This window comes from Chrysemys picta, chromosome 6 (genome assembly GCF_011386835.1).
Source record: "Chrysemys picta bellii isolate R12L10 chromosome 6, ASM1138683v2, whole genome shotgun sequence".
Classification (NCBI taxonomy): domain Eukaryota; kingdom Metazoa; phylum Chordata; order Testudines; family Emydidae; genus Chrysemys; species Chrysemys picta.
In genome coordinates, this window is record NC_088796.1 from 25,268,674 (window position 1) to 25,288,136 (window position 19,463).

Here is a 19,463-nt window from a genome sequence, read left to right on the forward strand (position 1 = left end):
AGCTTCAGAACTGATTTAGATTGGGTGCTGTACACTGGCTGTCTGCACACTATAACAGCCAACAGATGGGAAATCAAAGTTTTAGCCACTGCAGTAACAACGTATGTGGCTAAATTGTTCCATGAGCCCATGCTCTGCTCTGGGGTTATGAGGGCTCAAGAGGCCTTCCTCCCTGCTTAGAGCTCACCTCACAATAGGGTTGCCAGGCATTCAGTTTTCGACCGGTCGAAAAGGGACCCTGGCGGTTCCAGTTGGCACCCGCCGGTGAGGAGAGGAGGAGGGAGCCTGCAGCAGCGCTGTCCCTAGAGCTGCTATGATTTGGGCTATGCTGGGAGAGCAGCGAGCCAGGGGCAGCAGTGGGATGTGTATGTCACTTTCGGGGAATTCTCTCACCCCCACATTCCAGAGAACAGGAAAAACTTTTGTCCTCAGTGCGCTGGCCGAGCCATGTGTCCAGGATTCATGGCAGATAAAGCAGGCTCTGAGGCCCGAGAAATGCCAGGGCAGCGCTGGTGTGGCTGCTATTTAAGGGGCCGTCTGACATCAGCGCCTGCCGGAGCCCCCGCAAACCGCACCAGCCAGAGCCGTGCAGAACCCTCACCCCGAACCCTCTCCCGTGCCCCAACCCCCTGCCCCAGCTCAGAGCCACTTCACACACCCAAACTCCCTCCTGCACCCCACACCCCCTCCTGCACCTGAACTCCTTCCCAGAGTCCGCACCTCCCTCCCACACTCTGAAACCCTTGGCCCCAGCCCAGAGTCCCCTCATGCACCCCAAGCCCTGGCTCCACCCTAGAGTCCACATCCCCAACCGGGGCCCTCACCCCCTCCCACACCCCAACCCCCTGACCCAGCCCGGAGCCTCCTTCCACACTCCAAACCTCTTGGCCCCAGCCTGGAGTCCCCTCCTGAACCCCAAACTGCTCATCTCTGGCCCGACCCCAGAGCCCGCACTCCCAGCCAGAGCCCTCACCTGCCCACCTGCCCCAGCCTGATGAAAGTGAGCGAGGGTGCGGGAGAGCGAGCAATGGAGGGGGGGGGATGGAGTGAGCGGAGGCGGGGCCTCGGGGAAGGGGCAGGGCAAGGATGTTCGGTTTTCTGAAATTAGAAAGCTGGCAACCCTACCTTACAAGGGCACATCACACTTGCAGTCCACTCAACCTCCTGAGCCCAGGAATTCCTGCCTGCTAGTGGAGTAGCCCAGGATGCTAGCCACCCCAAAGGGGTATGAGGAAAGCACTGTGATAGCCCCCTCCTGTCCTCCACACTGGCTGGTGGACCTTACCAGATAGATGGGGGAAGAGCGTCTCCTGTAGCCGTCCCCGAGGAAGGGAGTTGGGGCTGAGAACAAAGCCCTTGCTGGAAGTTTTGTTTTCCTTTGGAGAAGAAGGTAAAGAAGGCAGGTCAGGCCTTACATCTTCTCCAACGGCCCAGAGCTGTAAGAGATGGTACCTCAGGGAGGAAGGAATGTGCCCAATTTAAGGCTGGGGAGGAAGACTGTTCACTTTGAACTTCCTGCTAATAACCAGACCCCCTAGAAGGGCTGTTAGTGGACTCATGAATGTCTCTTGTGAGTATTTGAGGAGCCCATAGAGATAAACTAAGGCATCATGCTGCAGGCCTACTCCTGGCCATGAAGGGGCGTGTGGGAGATTGCTGACCCTGTTACACTGCCCTTTAGTGAGTAATTCTCTTTTGAAATGTTAACTGCTTTCAGTTGTCTCAGCTTTATTTGTACTATCCATGCACCTACTTCAATATGTTACTACACACTTAGCTTTCATTTTCCTCTGCTTTGCTTTAAGGTTAATAGCATTTCAGACTAAGCAAGATCCTAAGAATAAGGCATTAATATAATAGTTTTTCCATCTAATAATACCTATTTCTTATATAGTGTTTTTCACCAGTACAACTTACAGCACTTTATAAAGTAGGTCAGTAATTTTCTCCCCATTTTACAGGTGTGGAAATTCCCATGGGGAGGGAAGTGACTTTCCTAAGGTCTTCCAGCAGGCCAGTGGCAGAGATGGGAAGAGAACTTAGGTCTCTTGAGTCACAGTCCAGTGCCCTATCCATTAGGTATATCGGGGCATGACCAGAGCCCTCTGTACTTCAACAATTCCCAGCTGATCCCTTGTCATGAAACTGTAAAGCAACAAACTGAAAACTAATTAAGAAATACTTTATTATACAATGCATTAGTTAACATGTGGCACTCGTTGCCACAAGATATCATTGAAAGAGCTTAAATATCAGACAACTATATGGATAATATATTAGAGAATGATAAATGAATAAGGGATCTAAATCCTCATGCTTCAGGGCATAAGACAAACACTAACTGATAGGGCTTAGGAAAAATTTCTCCTTTGGGCGGATTATGGGATTAAGGTACTTTCCTCTGAAGAATCTGGCTCTAGTCAGAGACAGAATACTAGACTATTCATTTCATCAGGTATAGCAATTCCATTGTTCATAAAAGTCTCGGCTTTCAGAATAGTAGTGTGCTTTCTCTAAACTATCACATTTTGAACTATGCAAGCCATGCTTTCAGACATGTGACTTTATTTGATTTTGAGAGCTATGTAATTTCCTTTTTGGCTGTGAACAGTTGCAATTTATTAGTTACAGTCTCTTTACTCATAAAGAAGGTAGTTCTGCTTCCCACCAAAACATTTAATTGCAATATATTCTGTTTGTTTAATCCATTTACTAGGTGCTTTTTCTGAGGAATTTAAGCACCCATGATAAAGATCAACTACAAAGGATTAAAAATCTAGGAAAACAAGCAAGCAGTCAAATCAAGTGCACAGTCAGCGAGCAGCAAAAACATATTCCATCTCCAAAAGGATCCATTTTCAATAAATTGGAAGAAGGGGAGAAAGCAAGAGGATGGCAGAAGGTTAAGAAAAATGGAAATAGCTGAAACAGCCTATGATAGGAGAAATGAAATAGTAAAATGGAACAGTGTCTCCAAAAGACAGCCAGACAAGGATTCTGGTGGACATTTCACTCCCATCCTTTGGGAAGCTAGTATAATACAAGAGATTCTGTGTTTCTTCTGCCTGCACAATTCTTACTGAAGTCAGTGAGACTTTTGGATTCCCAAGGAATTCAGGATTGATTTCCAAGGCTTTAATTGTGCCATTTACATAGGAGTTTATGCAGAGCTGCCCTGCCACAGAAAGGTACCATGCCTCCTGGGTCTCCCCAGTACACAAAGACTGTGCATCTGTTACTACATCTCTTTCAGTGTACACCTTATTCCCCACTACTGTGGCTGACCAGGTCAGCTGTCTAGCGCATAGAGATTGGAGCCATAGCTTTGCTTGTCTAGTCTCTCTATTGCATTTGAGACACCTGGCTTCCTCAGAGGAGTACGGACAAAGAAGTCCCTGTGTTCCCTAGAATGCAAGGACTACAGTTCTACCTGGCCTTTGCACAGATGACACAAGGAGGGGGAAGAGTCATTACACCCACTGTGACCCACATAAGTGCCAGGTAGAATCTGTCCCCAAGTTAGCATTACGTGTGTCTCTCATGCAGAAGCATCAAACATTAATTTACAATATAAATACAAAAATATAATGACAAAAGATGCTCAAAGAACATAAGCCCGAGTATAAAAATTAACATCAGTCTTAACATATGAACACAACAACATTACAAATTCAGATCTTATACCTACTTGGGTTTGGAATGTGCACCTGCTAGAAGTGTGTGCCATATGTCTGTAGACCAAATTATGGAATCGTCAGCAGAGCAGCTTAACGGAAGTAACATACAGAGTTAACATCATGCATGCTAACCAGTACTATTTTGCACAAGGAAGAGTCTATGAAGATAGTTTTCCGGTAATGGTAATGAATGAAATTACAAGAACAAGGACCACTGTACCTGAATTAGACTCTCATGGTAATAACCAAAAGGTGGCAACATTTTGGAGGTGATAAGAAAAGACACTAAGCACAAAGCTGACATGAGCAGAGACTAAGCCAACCCTGTGCTTTAAGCAACAATACTTACAGAATCAGCAGCCAATACATATGTTGGAAGATATTTAAGCTTTTATTAATCACATACACCTCTACCGCAATGTAACGTGGCCTGATATAACACAAATTCGGATATAACGTGGTAAAGCAGTGCTCCGGGGAGCAGGGCTACACACTCCGGTAGATCAAAGCAAGGTCGATATAACGCGGTTTTACCTATAACGCGGTAAGATTTTTTGGCTCCTGAGGACAGCGTTATATCGAGGTAGAGGTGTACATGGTATAACCAATACCAGCTTCTTCAGTATATTAAGAAAGCACAACTGTATTCCACTTTACTTTAGCTGGTATCATAACAGCCTCCTTCCAATTAAATATTCGTTACACCAGACATTTAAGAGGGAGCATGGTCTTCATAGCAGGGGGAGAAGTGTCACCTTCATTTTGTCCAGCCACTGTCCATCCTTTCTTATTGCTTTGCTTTTATGAAATCTTAGGTAAGAAAAAGTTAAACATTTCTAAAGTTTTAAGAAAAATGCTGAAAGAGTTACAGCTACCCTCTAACAAATAGTGCAGAATATCATATTCACTCATTTGTTTTACTCTCATAATCTTGTTCTATATTTCCTTTCCCATCAGTGCTAATGATTCTAGTATTTCTGTGGAAAGAAAAGCTCTTTCTTTCAAGATCATCTTGCCTGATTCATCCAGTGATGTTGTAATCTAGTGTTTGGAACACCATCGTTTATCCCCGTGGAAGCAAGAGGCCTGAATGATATCTCTTCTCTGTACACATAGAGCTTGAGAATAAGCAATGAGAGAAAATACTGGAAAGGTTGAGAATTCCATGGAATGTCAGTAAACTTGTATGGTCTATACATTCCTTTCCATTTGTCTGTGCAGAGGGAAGCCAATCCGGTATCACCAACCCCAACTATCAAAAAACTATGAATACCCTTCCCCCCAGGATCAAAAGATTCACTTAAAATCACAAGATTTTAAAAAATATATAGATTTGGGGTACTTTGCTGACTCATTTGAGACTTTAGGATACATTCTAGTCATGTTTTCAACCTTTTCCCTACAATCATGTGGGCTAGAAACTTACTTTAAAAAAAAATGAAATCTGAATTGTTCATGTAATCACTTGACTTCAGGAGTTGGTGCTTTAAAAAAATAAAACATCATAAGACTTGTGATAAAATCACAATAGTTGGCAACACTATCAAGTTATGTTGTGGGCAAAGAATGGGCACATAGCAGCTCCACTGGTTGTGCTTTCTTGATTCCATGGAGGCACCTGTAGCCCAAATCCATAGGACTGGTTTCTGTAGGTTAGGAGTAGGCATGAGGGGGACAGAGGTGGGGCTGGGAAGAGGCTCTTGACTATTATGGAAATGCCCCTCAAAGTCCCAGAAAACAGAGAGACCAGGCAGGACAACAGGCAGCACTGCAGTGACAGATTTTCACAGGAGACAAGATTATGGAGCAGAACTCAGTCTGTGTGGAGGTTCTATATAAAGCCTGTACTAAATCTTGGGTTAAATGTTTTCTTTAGCTTTAGTTCTATAGAAGTTATTTATTTTAGCCCAAGGTTAAAGAGCTTTTGATGAGTAAAGCAACAGCTCTTTGTGTGGCTCTTCATGTATTTTGTAATCTCATTTAGCCTTGTTAGGTCAGGGAAGATTTCTCTGGTTTTATGGAGAATTGTGGATTTTGCCTGTTGATTTACTCTGCTGGAAGAGTTCACACAGAGTTTTAAGTCAATTGGGCCTTCTCCTGCTGTTAGAGAGCCACCCAAAACCCCTACTTCTTTAAGGCTGGGAATTTCAAAGGGGCCTAAGGATCTCAGTAGCCACTAAAAGCCATTGAAATTCACTGAGAGGAGGGCACTTAACTCAAGTAGTCACCTTGGAAAACCCCAGCCTTTACTGGTGCGACTGAACAAGAAAAGTTTTTCACATGAATGTTTTAAGATTAGGTATTTATTAACTGGTGTTTGCTTAACTAACTGTATCTACTAATGTTAGGTCATTGTGCTTTCACAGTCATTTGATGTACTGTGGGGTCAATAGACGTATATATTTATTGGTAATTCAGTATTGTGAGCACAGGTTCATGAGATTTATTCTTCCTGATAGGGCCTTAATGTTGAATTGATGTATCTGCCTGTATCTCATTTTAAGGAATATTGAAAGAGGTTACTGTGGTCATGAGAAAGAACTCACACAAAAACTATCCAACTTTGTCATGTAATGGATATCTCCCTTCCAGCTCAGTAGCCCTCAATGTGCAATTCCTTCATGACCAAATCTCACCATCCTTACAGAGCCCTCCCTTAGGCAAATCTCTCATTTCATTCAACAGGAGCATAGCCTGCGTAAGCATTGACAGATTTGGCCCTCAGTGAATACTTATTTTATAGAGAGATGTCTAAGCACAGAACTAGGAATGAGAAACCTTTGAATGAATCATCAGTCTTCCCATCTATAAAATGGGGATAATAATGTTTAGTTATCTAGCCTACAGAGGTGTTTAGGAATTAATTAAATTAAATTAAATATTTATAAAGCGCTTTGAAGGTGCCAAGTAGCAAACATCTATAAAATATTTATTATAGGAAAGCTGATCTAACTGCATAGATACATTTATTAACATTTTTCTGGATATAGCTTGCCTTTGTTTCTCAATACTATTGTCTCCCCCCAGCTTAATTTGGGGACTTGTGAGCATTTAGGGCCTGATTCAGTTCCCACTGAAGTCAGGAAAAAGACTTTAATTGATTTCAACAGCAGTTGCTCAGCAGTTATGGGGGGGAAAGGTATATATTTAGGTACTTATTTTATGAAACCATTTAAAAAACTCAGCTATAAAAAACTGCAGAAGTGCATCTGTTTATCTAGCGGCAATTCTTTTGTTTATCACATTCAAAAGTTGAGAAATTAGGTTTTGTACACAGTTGGCCTACTTCTCTCACCGCAGTTTTAACTTAGAGTGACTAACTTCACTCTATTTAATCTATTTGTTTGATCCAACTATCTAATCTAGTTTATGTATCAACTAATCTATTTAAGTTCTCATCAGGGCGGGCACTTCCATTTAGGCGACCTAGGTGGTTGCCTAGGGCGCCAAGATTTGGGGGGGCGGCAATTCTGCGGTGGGGGGGTCCTTCCGCGCTCCGGGTCTTCGGCGGCAATTCTGCGGCGGGTCCTTCACTCGCTCCAGGACCCGCCACCAAAGTGCCCCGAAGACCAGGAGCGCGGAAGGACCCCCCCGCCGCAGAATTGCCGACGACGACCGGGAGTGCGGAAGGACCCCCGCCTAGGGCGCCAAAAACCCTGGTGCCGCTCCTGGTTCTCATATAGCACCCATGTATCTGAGCATTTCCCCAAATTATAGCATGTATTTAAGATTATAGTCTTCTCTCTTTCCCACTCCCCGCAGCAGGGAGTGGATATTATGCACAAAGCTTATACAAGTGTAAGTCCTAATATGCGCTCTTGCTTGGTCTTTCTCATTTATAAACTTATTTAGGATACCACAATGCTCTCCTGAAATAGAACCCAATTTTGCAACTGTTATGTACATAGTAATCCTCACTTACCATAGTAGTTCCTTTGACTTCAGTTCAAATTTCATAGTAATCAGAAAGAGCCAAGCAGAAGTCTTCCATTTTTCATATATCATAAATGTTCTCCTGCTAACTGCTCATTCTTCAAATGTAGATGACTAAATGGCAACATGGAAATTGCTGCCAAACTCACTTTTTTCTGTTTCTTGTAAGTCTTATTTTGTTCAGGATGATTCACTGTTTCACAATAAGCAGCAGGTTGCATAATTTTGGGTACCTGATCTGTATGCTCATGTTACTGAAAAGTCATCTTTATACATGGAGGCTGTACTACTTTATTATCTAGTGGTGAGAAATGGGGACTGGCACCCTGAGTTCTGCTTCTGACTCTGCCCAGACCCCATGCTTTACCTTGGGAGCTAACTAACTAGTGTCTCACTTTTCTCATCCATACTAACAGCCCCACTTACAAAGTGCTTTGAGATCACATATGAAAGCTTCAAGGGAAAAGTAATACATTATTACTGTTGATCTGCTTATACACCATTAGAGGCACATACTTACTAGAAGCAACAGATCATTTATGCTGCTTCAGACACTGAAATAATCTGGTTTCAGGGTAGCAGCCGTGTTAGTCTGTATCCTCAAAAAGAACAGGAGTACTTGTGGCACCTTAGAGACTAACAAATTTATTAGAGCATAAGCTTTCGTGGGCTACAACCCACTGCATCCGAAGAAGTGGGTTGTAGCCCACGAAAGCTTATGCTCTAATAAATTTGTTAGTCTCTAAGGTGCCACAAGTACTCCTGTTCTTTTTGAAATAATCTGGGTGTTCATTTCTTTTGTGACTAAAAATCAGGGCCCAGCAGAATATTACTATGTATTCATCATGGACAGGGACTATTATTATTATTGATTTACTTACTTACACCCAGAGGTTTCAATCAAAACCAGAGACCCACTATCCTAAACGCTATAAAAAGCCCAAACCAGCCATACCTGCTCTCTACCCCAAAGAGTTTACAAACAAAAACTGCTATGTAATGAGTCACTGAATAGTCTCTAAATGATCTCCCATTTCATCCAGCTACCCGAGATGCCCCAGCCTTGAGTATCTATCTTCCCAGATCAGGATGACTAGACAGGAATCCCTTTGTAGCACATCAATGCTGTCTGTAACCTGGACATGGGCAATCAGCACCATGGTTACAGCAATATCAATAGTCAGGAATCAGAGCACTGGATTAGAATAAGATGCCAAGCCATAGTCAAGGGTAAGGGTCAGGACCTGGTTACCTGGCACAAAACAAGTCAGGAGCAGAACTGAGAACAAAAAACCCTTGTCACAACCATGAACAAATGATCTAGACAGCCACTGACCTGCTTTTGGGTTTAAGAGCTGGTCTGCTGACTCTTCTAACCAATTAGATGGCATAACCAATCAAGCAGCCTACTGAAGCCAGTTGCGCTTGTTAGGTTGCCCAGAGATGACCTCTGCTGTAGACACATGCTACTCCTTATTCATGTCACAGTGGAATGGTATAAGGCATTTTTATCCAGAAGTTGATCATGAAGTAGGTTTCATTTCCATGAGATAAGAAGATACTAATCTGGAAAAAATACAGAAAGCTTGAAATGACATTGGTCTCCTAAAAATTCTCAAGGGATATGAGCCCATATAAAGGAAAAAGATCCATACATTACACTGAAAAGAATATTATCTGTGGAGGAAAATCTGACAATCCATAATGTTTCAGAAGCATAAGATTTGTACCTGCCAGATTCAGATGAATCTGTGCAGCTTGAAAGATGATAGAGTTTTTCACAGCAATCAGGAGACCACAATTAATAATCATTCTTTCTTTTTTTATTGTAATGTATTTTTTATTATAAAGGCAGTCATGTAAAAGGCAGAATAACTATGGTACATATAGATTTTTTGTTATGTGAGGCCAGGTATTCAATTGAGTAACAAGCTGATCATATTTGGGAAAGCTGCTAGCCTGATCTACCAGGGCAGATAGGCTGTGAGTAATGGTGTCAGATGTCCTAGTGTAGGTCCATATAAAGGTTTGCAGGAACTCCTGTAACTGACTACGCAAACAGTAGAGTTGATCAAAGGAGCAATATGCTAGTAAAACTGGTTACCTGATTGCTTGTGTTCCTGAGTGTAGAGGCCAGGATGTCTGACTGAGGTATTAGCCTCTGGGAGCTTATTGTTGAAGTCAATTCGGTATCTCAAACATCAAAAGAGAATTTAGCTATTACTGGAAAATCTGAGTTTATGATGTCAGTAAGCAAGCTGAAGCTGAGGGGCTGATCTCTATGTGAAACTGTAAAATGAGAGAAACAGACAGTGAACAGAAATTGTGTATGGTGAGATACATGGGCTCTTTTAAGAAAGGCTCGAGAAAGACTGAGTCTGACTGTAGAGAGGGGGGATGACTTAAGTATACTGGCCAAGACTTTCAAAATGTGGATGCCTGAAGTTAGTCTATGAGAGTTGTGAATGCTCAACACACTTGAAAATCCAGATCACCCCTTTAGGAACCCATTTCAGAAAACCTCTGCTCCCATGTTTACCTGGGTAAACTGTTTTCTTGGGTTTTTTTAACCTGTGTGGTCTAAACCTGTATTTGCATTGTATCTTGTAAATAAATCCAATTTTTATTAAAATGTGAGCAACTGGGATAACTGTATGTAATTTAACCTCACCTAATGATTTTATGCATTTTTAGTGCCTGACACTGTACTATCTTGGTGCCCTGCACACAGGTTAAAAAACAAGAGTCATCTGAGAAGATCTTAGTTTCCAGTTCCCCAGTGACTTTTATGCTCAGGGTCTGATGCTGCAAGATGCTGAATGCTTTCTTTGTGGTGCTCAGCACCCTCAACTCCCATATGATTTAAATAGGAGTTCAGAATGCTCAGTACCTTTCAGGGTGCTCAATGCTAGGATCAAGCACTAAGTGGGGCTTTCTTGTTTATTTGTTCCCTAGGCTGCCATGATACTTTGTTCTATCTACTGAAGTCTCCATCTGTCTACAGTGATTGTCTCCCAAAAAACCTGAGAATACAAAGTACCGGTAAGTGTTTTCACAAACCGACAAGGCCATAATTTAAGTGGAGAGGTCAGCTGATAATTGTATTTGCAGGTACATATAGTGTTTGTTTCCTGCACAATAGAGATGAGTGTAGTGGAGTACAAAGGAGAGATCAAGAAGAGAAACAACAAGGAGTCTGGTGGCACCTTAAAGACTAACAGATTTATTTGGGCATAAGCTTTCGTGGGTAAAAACCCCACTTCTTCAGATGCATAGAGTGAAAGTTACAGATGCTGGCATTATATACTGACACATGGAGCGCAGGGAGTTACTTTGCAAGTGGAGAACCAGTGTTGACAGGGCCAATTCAATCAGGGTGGATGTAGTCCACTCCCAATAATAGATGAGGAGGTGTCAATTCCAGGAGAGGAAAAGCTGCTTCTGTAATGAGCCAGCCACTCCCAGTCCCTATTCAAGCCCAGATTAATGGTGTTAAATTTGCAAATGAATTTTAGTTCTGCTGTTTCTCTTTGAAATCTGTCTCTGAAGCTATTTTGTTCAATGATAGTGACTATCATGAAAGCTTATGCCCAAATAAATCTGTTAGGCTTTAAGGTGCCACCAGACTCCTTGTTGTTTTTGTAGATACAGACTAACACGGCTACCCCCTGATACTTGACATCAAGAAGAGAGGGTATTTGTGACACAGGCACAAGCATAATTCAACATATACACATTTTGTGTAGAAAGTTATAATTTAAAAGACAGCATTTAATTCTGAGACTTGTTTCAGGGGCATAGTGTTGCAGCAGCCATCTTGGGAAAGGTAAGAAAGTGTTTCATAGCTTCACAAATGGGATCAGTATGATCATCTAATGTGACCTGCTGCATAACACAGTCCATAGAACCTTACCCAGTAATTTCTGCATCAAGCCCATAGTTGCTGGATAGCTATGATAGGGTTGCCAGGCGTCTGTTTTTTGACTGGAATGCCCGGTCAAAAAAGGACCCTGGCGGTTCCGGTCAGCACCGTTGACCGGCTCGTTAAAAGTCCAGTCAGCAGCGCAGTGGGGCTAAGGCAGGCTCCTTGCCTACCCTGACTCCGTGCAGCTCCCGGAAGTGGCCAGCATGTCCTATAGCCCCCAAGCACAGGGGCAGCCAAGGAAGCTCCGCACGCTGCCCCCGCCTAGAGCAGCAGCTCCGCAACTCCCATTGGCCGGTAACTGTGGCCAATGGGAACTGCCGGGGCAGTGACTGCAGGTACGGGCACCGCGCAGAGCCGCCTGGGTATGCCTCTGCCTAGGGGCGACAGGGACATGCCAGCTGCTTCCAGGAGCTGCACGGAGCCATGGCAGGCAAGGAGCCTGCTTTGGCACTGCTGTGCTGCCAAGCGGGAGCTGCCTGAGGTAAGTGCCGCCCAGCCGGATCCCCCTCCCGCACCCTGACTTCCTCCCAGACCCCACACCCCCACCATAACTCCCTGCCCCAGCCCTGAGCCCACACTCCAAGCCCCTACCCCAATCCTGATACCCCTCTCGCACCCAAACTCCCTCCCAGACCCTGCACCCACCCCTGCTCCTGCACCCCAACTCCCTGTCCCAGCCCTTGGCCCCCTCCCACACTCCAAACCCCTCGGCCCCAGCCCGGAGCCCCCTCTTGCATCCCAAACCCCTCATCCCCACCCTCACCCCAGAGCCCACACCCTCCGTATCATTTTCTTTTTCAAGATGGATTTGCAATAAGAACTGAGCTATCACACTTGATGGACAAACTTTGGAAGAATTGCCATCAAAGGCCAAATTTTCAAAAGTGAGTTTGGGTACCTCAGTTTTGGGCATGCAATCTGATGCACCTAAAGCCTCATGTGCTTGAGATGCTGAGCACCTGCAGTTCCTTGTGATTATGATCTCTTGATTTAGAGCCTATCCTGTAAGGTGTTGAACACTTCTTTGAGATGCTGATGACTCTCAATTCTCACATAAGTCAATGGGAGTTAAGGGCACTCAGCACACCACAGGAGTGCCCAGGGCGTGGCAGGATGGAGCCCATAATGCCTATTGTTTTTGTAATAATTCTGTTTTTTCTCTGCCTGAGCCTCTCTGGCACAGTGGTTCTAATGCTCTTCAACCTGTCTAGAAATGTTTCCCCTAACCACACCAAGCAAGCAAAGTGGTTATTTGTCAGTAATATACAAGATATTAAAGGTTCTAATTATGACACGACTAATACAAACATAGGTCTTATTGTTACACCTGTTAATTTGGCAAGGCACTTCTGAAGACTGTTGTTTCAAGAAAGGGATTCCTGAACAAATACCTGGGAGCATGTAAACTGTATCCAAGGTCCAATCATCCACAGCCTACTGTCAAGTTGGGAGAGAAGTTCAGTCACCTGTGCTAATGCTGTTTGAATTGTGATTGATGATTACAGCTGGTCTTTTAATTGTAGAACGTGAGTCCCTAAAGAGTGATATGAGCCTGTGAGCTGACGTTACTACATCAGATGAGGATAAAGCATTGGTTACATTTGACAAAGCCAAAACAGACGGTGGAATTGTTGCTTGGAATGGAGAAATGTAGTGGCTTTGGACAACAGCTAGACCTGAACATTGGCCTCTCACAGACTCTGGCACACAGCTGCACGGCACATACCACAGTGACAAGCAAAGGGTGTGAAGCCTTTGATGAGCTAAACTATTCACGCCTATCTTTAGCATGTTAATTAAACAGTCATGCCCATTAATGTGATTGAACTGATTGAAATGTGAAGCTTTGAAGGAACTGTCATGTCATAAATCACTTGCAAATTACTAATCATCACTTTAATAACCAGTCAGACCTACTGACATGGATCACCTGTTCCTCTTTTCCATGGTGCACTGGCAATGGCATAATATATACTGGAGAACATTTAACTGCAAAACAGCTGCTCAATATCATGCTTACTGGGCCAGATTTTCAGCTGGCCTTAACCTAGCTGTAACTATGTGTATGCAAATTTTTCAAATGCAGATACTTGCATGCTTATTTGCTGTATTTCTTTGCCTAATAACAGAATTTGCAAGCACAAATATAGCAACTGTGCATGCATATTTGTGCAGATGTGATTAGGGACCATGTTTTGAAAAAGTGTTGCACTGTGTCTACCATATTAATATTGACTAAAAGAACAAAATTGTGTTCTCTCTCTCTCTCTCTAACTAGGTCTTATATGTCCCCCCACGTGAGCATCCACCAAACAACAGAAATTTCTCTCTCTCTTTTCTCCTTCCCAGCCTGGAGGAGAAATTATTTGATTAATATATAGGCTTATTTGTTTGTTGATACTTGCAAAAGCAGGTGTAGTATTTGTAGAATTTATGGGTATGTGTTTACTGCAGAGTTAACTCAGATTATCTACACTCAAGTTACTTCTCTCCAGTTAGCCTAGCTTGAGTGAGAGTCAAGCTGCTGTGTCCACACTATCACTCACTTGTGTGTATCATACAGAGTAGTCATGTGAGCAGCTGATGAGTTGTGCTAACTTGAGCTTAGCCATTCACCCTGGATGGGCCAGTCAACTTTAGTTAAAGCATCAATGGTTTTTGTGTGTGGACAAGACTCAAGTTATAACTCAAGTTAATTTTGCAGTGAAACTAGTTCTTCCTCACAGAATTGAAGTCAAAGAAAGGTGCTTTTGCATTTAGAGTCCTATGTTCATTCCTATTTCTTCTTTCATAGTCTAGATCCAGATCCTTTGAAAATTCTCCTCCACTCATGAGCCTTCCCCTATTGGTTGACAGTTTCATGGTTCCAGTGGAACATAGCTGTTGCGGGATGTCATGCTAATGGCAGGAATAGCAACCACTCAGGTAGTTAGGGCCAACCCTATGGAAGGTTTTGAATATCACGACAGAAACACTGAACTGAACTCTGTATTGAATGGGGAGCCAGTGTAAAGAGCAGACCACCAGAGTGATGAGTTCACAATGATCTATGTTGTTAAGCAGATGAGCTTTTATGTTATGTACCGTTTGGAACTGTATACCCAGGAACGAAATCTGTGGCTTCATTCCTGGATATAAGGGCTCTATCTCCCACTCCCATGTGAACGTGTATGGAAGAGAGGAAACTAACCAATAAATTATGCAACTCTAAAACAGTCATTGTGTGGAAGGCATACTACCACTTTCACAGCAGGACCAGAAGCAGTAGGGCAGGGGCAGTCTGCAGCCTGAAAAAAGCTTTGAGAAGGGATCCACTGGAAACCTTCACATATGCTCTGCGGTATCTGGCTGGATGCATGCAGAGATTCTCCCACTGTACTCCTCTAAAACAACCCAAGCACTGGTAACATAGCTAGAGGCAGGGCCATGCTGCTCTTAGCTTCCAGGACACAGCTGTGCTCTGTGACCCTCAGTGGGGGGAAGGGTCACAGGGTGCAGCAAGGAACTTAATGCTGTTCTATACAGCATGCAACTCTTTTAACATGGTGTTTATGCCACGTAGCCACAGGACTATGGAGCAGCTAGCTATGCCCTGACCTCACCCCATGCTGCCTGGCCAAAGCCCTTTCCCTGTGTGTCCAGACTGCCATGGAGGGCCTGATACCATTCATGCAGAGGGCAGAGAGAGGGTGAATCATATGGTGAGCCCTCCTTTCTGCTGCTCCACATAGGGAAATGGGTGTTGGTGCTAACAAGGGCTGTTGATGTGGCAAAGTGATGTGAGGGCAGTCATTTGGAGCTACAGGGCTTGATAAAAAAAAACATACAGTCTCATTTTTAAGCCTCTTGTGTGACTTTGTACTTTTCTGAGCCTTTTCACATGTGAATTTTCTAATGGAAGCCTTGTGTACTTGGAAAGCTTATTCTGGTTACAAGTATACAGGGTGACAGGTAAATGATTACTTTTCCTCTATCACCACCTCTGAGCTGGGGATTTTCCACTACAGTGTCATTGCTTAGGGAAAGTTTTAAAATGGCAGCAGAATCTCAAACTGTCTGATTCTAGTGCTGATATAGTGGTGCTTGATTTGCTTGACTAAGGAAGCTGCTGGCAAAAAAAGCTACAGTTGGCAATTTGCTTGTCTCCCTGCATATTTTGGCTCCATATCAATGTTTTAAAGTTTTTTCCAGACGTGTGCAGAATAATCTGAACAGCTGTCATGTGACCAAATGTGAATGTGATGAGAACATTTTACATATACAGTGTGATGCCACAACTTAGTGTGATATGTTATAAATAACTATCCGTGTTAATGCTACTAATAAAAACTATAATCTCATTTAAGAATAAGGAAGTATTTGATTCTTCATTCACACTGTATTAATATTTTATCCTGATATAGGGATCTGATCCAGCAAACCCTTACATGAATAGTTCCAGCATTAGGATTGTAGGAAGGGCTACTGGCATGAGTAAGTGGTTTCAGAGTTCAGCACCTAATTATCATCAAATATATAATATATATGAACTATTAACATCACAACCGGTCACTGGCCTCAGGAGCTGATGCTCTCATGAAAAGCTAAATTGATGTAACTTACACATACTGCTTGCCTCACCAGTTCATAAATTACACCTATTTAAACTTCCTTAGATTCACTTCTAAACTTGGCCTTGTAATCTCCATACAGCTTGAAATAAAACTGCAAAAGAGACTTGTGCCTCTGTTTTTTGTTTACTGTTACAGAAAGATAACATTAGTGACAGTAAGAGAAAGTAAAGAAACCTAACAGTTTTCATTAACTGAAAACTTCAGTGTATGAAGAAGAATCATTGTCATGAGAAAATGTGTGTTAAATCATTGAAGGATATACCAGACTGCATCTCTTTAAATCCATGATATTTCAGTTATAAGTTTTCAAACCAAGTAGTTTTCCTATATGTTCCACTTACTTTCTACTGCAAGGTGCAGGGAAGACTGAAATGGTATGCAGTGTTCATTTATCTGTCTATGTTTTCAAAAGAACATTTCTCAAAGGCATTGCAGGAGCTTCAGCTTCAGTGTTGCTCCATTGGAGTCAATTTACACTAGCTGATGATCTGCACATGATGTATAATACACAGGCAACTTTGCAGGTGTGGAAAATTTGCTTAATTTTCTTAGGGCCATGTCTTGCCAGCATGTCACATGTGGAACTCCCACAAAAGCTAATGGGATTTCTGCATAACAACTGATAGCAAGATAGAACCCAAAATTTGTAATAACTATGAAAGAATTTTAAAGGTAGTAATAAATATCTATATATGTTTTTGCACATTTTATTTACATAGATCTATTGTGCATTTATTTTCTACTTAGATTTTTAAAGATCACATTTTTATTTGTTCATTTTCTGACAGTCTTCTGTTTTTAATTTTTTATTATAATTTTTTTTAATTAGCACTCAGTCGGTGTTTTTAACGTGTAGGTCTTACACAGGTAAGCAAGAGTTATTATGCTCCATTTACATATGAATAAATGGAAGCACAGAAGTTTAAGCACATACATTTGAAAATGTTGGTCTAAAGGTAGAGTCTTTAACTTAAAGGTAGAACCTATATCTAGTTGTCTGATTTTAAGAGGTGCTGTGCATCTGCACCTCCCATTGAAGTTAATATAAATTTAAGACTCTAATTGTAGGATCCCAAGTTTTTAAAAATGGACTAAATGACTTGCCCAGTATCACAGAACAGGTCAATAGCAGAGCCAAGAATACAATTTCCATCTCATGACTATCAATCTAGTGCTCTACACTTGGCTACACTTCCTCCCTTTATAGGCCCTTCTGTGAAGCCATCATCCCTGTCTCCTAGAATTGACAGAAAATGAACAAAACTTTCTCTTGCAGCTGCAAAACTAAAAGAAAACAAATATACTGCCTAGTTCACCTTAGAAAACTATTTCTTACTTTTTAAAATATACCTATTACTAAAGAAAAAAATTATAGATGATGTAATACTGTATTTACCTTTCACATCTTCTGAAGTTTTCTAGGGGATTCAGAATGGGTTCATTGTATTTTTACCTCCACCTTGTTTCTCTAAGAGGTTCAAAATAAATTACTCATGTACTCTTTTGTGTCAATTTGTTCTCATTAAGCCATATTGTGCCATACATTTTTAGATTAAAACTCCTCTTTGAAATCAATGGTGAGTTCTGCCTAACAGTTGATGGCACAGTATGGACCAAGGTGCTCCATTTGATCCTGAGCTGTTTGTTGTACTGGATATTCAAAACCCAAAATTCAAGCTGTGTTTGTGAATTCTGATTGGACACATAGATCTTATGCTATTATTTCTGTTCCCTGATTGGATGAACGTAGAGTCAAGTTTTTCAATTAAGTTATTGTTCATAGAGCCATCGTGATAAACCCACCCACCTATAATCATAGTTCCACCCACTTTCAACCTCTAATGAAGATATAATCTGCATTCATGCATGTGTATAGTTTCAAATGTGCTATTCCCATCAAGCATTGTATTAAAATGAATATTTGGGCTGTGAAAAATTCTTCATTTTCAGTTTAGGGGGATTTTGTACAACTCTTTCTTTGTTGTGGTTCATCCCCTGAGGTTTGCTTTGACTTTGGGAGTTGAAGTACATTTTATTAAGATGCTACATTGCTCAAGGATTTTTCTAGACATAAGGTGTCATTCATAACCCCAAAAGAAACTCAATTAACAAAGACACTGGTATATGTCACAAAACCTTTTTCATTGTGTTAAAGTTAACTGTTTAGGCCATGTTGCTGATGAATTGTCCCTTTCTATAGAATTAATAAAAGACATCTAGATAAGCATTTCTTTGACCTTTCAAAGATAAGCACTTTGACCTTTCATTCATTAAATAGTTTTTTCCATTGCAAGAATGTCCCTAATACAACTGAAACAGTACATTTATGTCACAGACATAGTGTCTCCACCTTATGACTGTATAAGACTGCAGGATGGCTGTCAAACAGTAAGTGATTGGTTCATAATTTTCATTCTGTACAATTTGTCCTTTGTGCTCTGACATCCAAGAATACCCATGCACCAATAGATCCAATAGTAGTTGTGCATCTTTTATCCCCTCTGTCTCTGCCATTTAGAACAACAGTGCTACTTTTGATTGTTTATTTTTACATGAGGGTAAAAGTCCCATGCAAACTGAAATACAGCACATTTGAGTTTAGCCTGGGAGTAAATTTCTCTGTCTTTCCCAGCCAAATTTGAAAAAAAAAATCTGATTTAACTGTTGGTTTCTCTCTCTCACCTGAAAACAAACCAAAGTCACCCAAGATGAGATGGAAAATGAGGCAGTGATCAAAGTCAGGGAAACAGGAGAAAAGAGACTTAGGGATGGTAGATAGAGCCACCTGGGGGGGGGGGCCAGATGGGAGAAGAGCCAGATACAGTGGATTTCAGAGGCGGGGGAAAGCAGGAAGAGGAGGAGGCTGGAAATAGCGGCAAGGAATGAAGAGGAACCCAACAATACTGAGGCAGCTATCAAATTGTGGGAAATGAGACAAGGAGAAGACAATGACAAATGTAAAGTCAAAGCCTCGTGGCTTCAACACGTCTAAGGAGATCACGGAGTGGGAGCTAAAAGGTTGTGGATCAGGGTTGAGTCTTTAGGAGCTGCAGCAGAGGGAGCAGATGAAATGAAACAGGGTGGGGGATAGCTAAAAGGTTGGCAAGAGTAAATCCTGAAATAAGAATATCACTGCTTCTGCTTCATGGCCTCCTTGCGGGCAGCATCCTGGAGCAGCTGGGTATCAACCTCATCTGCCTGCAGCTGGACATAGCAGACAATGGAGCCCTAGATTAAGTAGTTCTTGACAGACAGCATGTGGGGTACTTCTCCAGGTCAGTCACTCCAATGTCAGCGTGATATTCAAGTACTGAT

At 42.2% G+C, this 19,463-nt stretch overlaps 1 long non-coding RNA gene across 1 annotated transcript in view; it reads left to right on the forward strand.

The window, feature by feature from the left end:
* LOC101935029 (uncharacterized) overlaps positions 1-17,647 on the forward strand; it is a 41,663-nt gene extending 24,016 nt beyond the window's left edge. The window contains exons 2-3 of the long non-coding RNA XR_256779.5: positions 10,566-10,652; positions 13,059-17,647. This is a non-coding gene — a long non-coding RNA (uncharacterized LOC101935029). The remainder of the gene's footprint in view (positions 1-10,565; positions 10,653-13,058) is intronic.
* Positions 17,648-19,463: the final 1,816 nt, after the last annotated feature.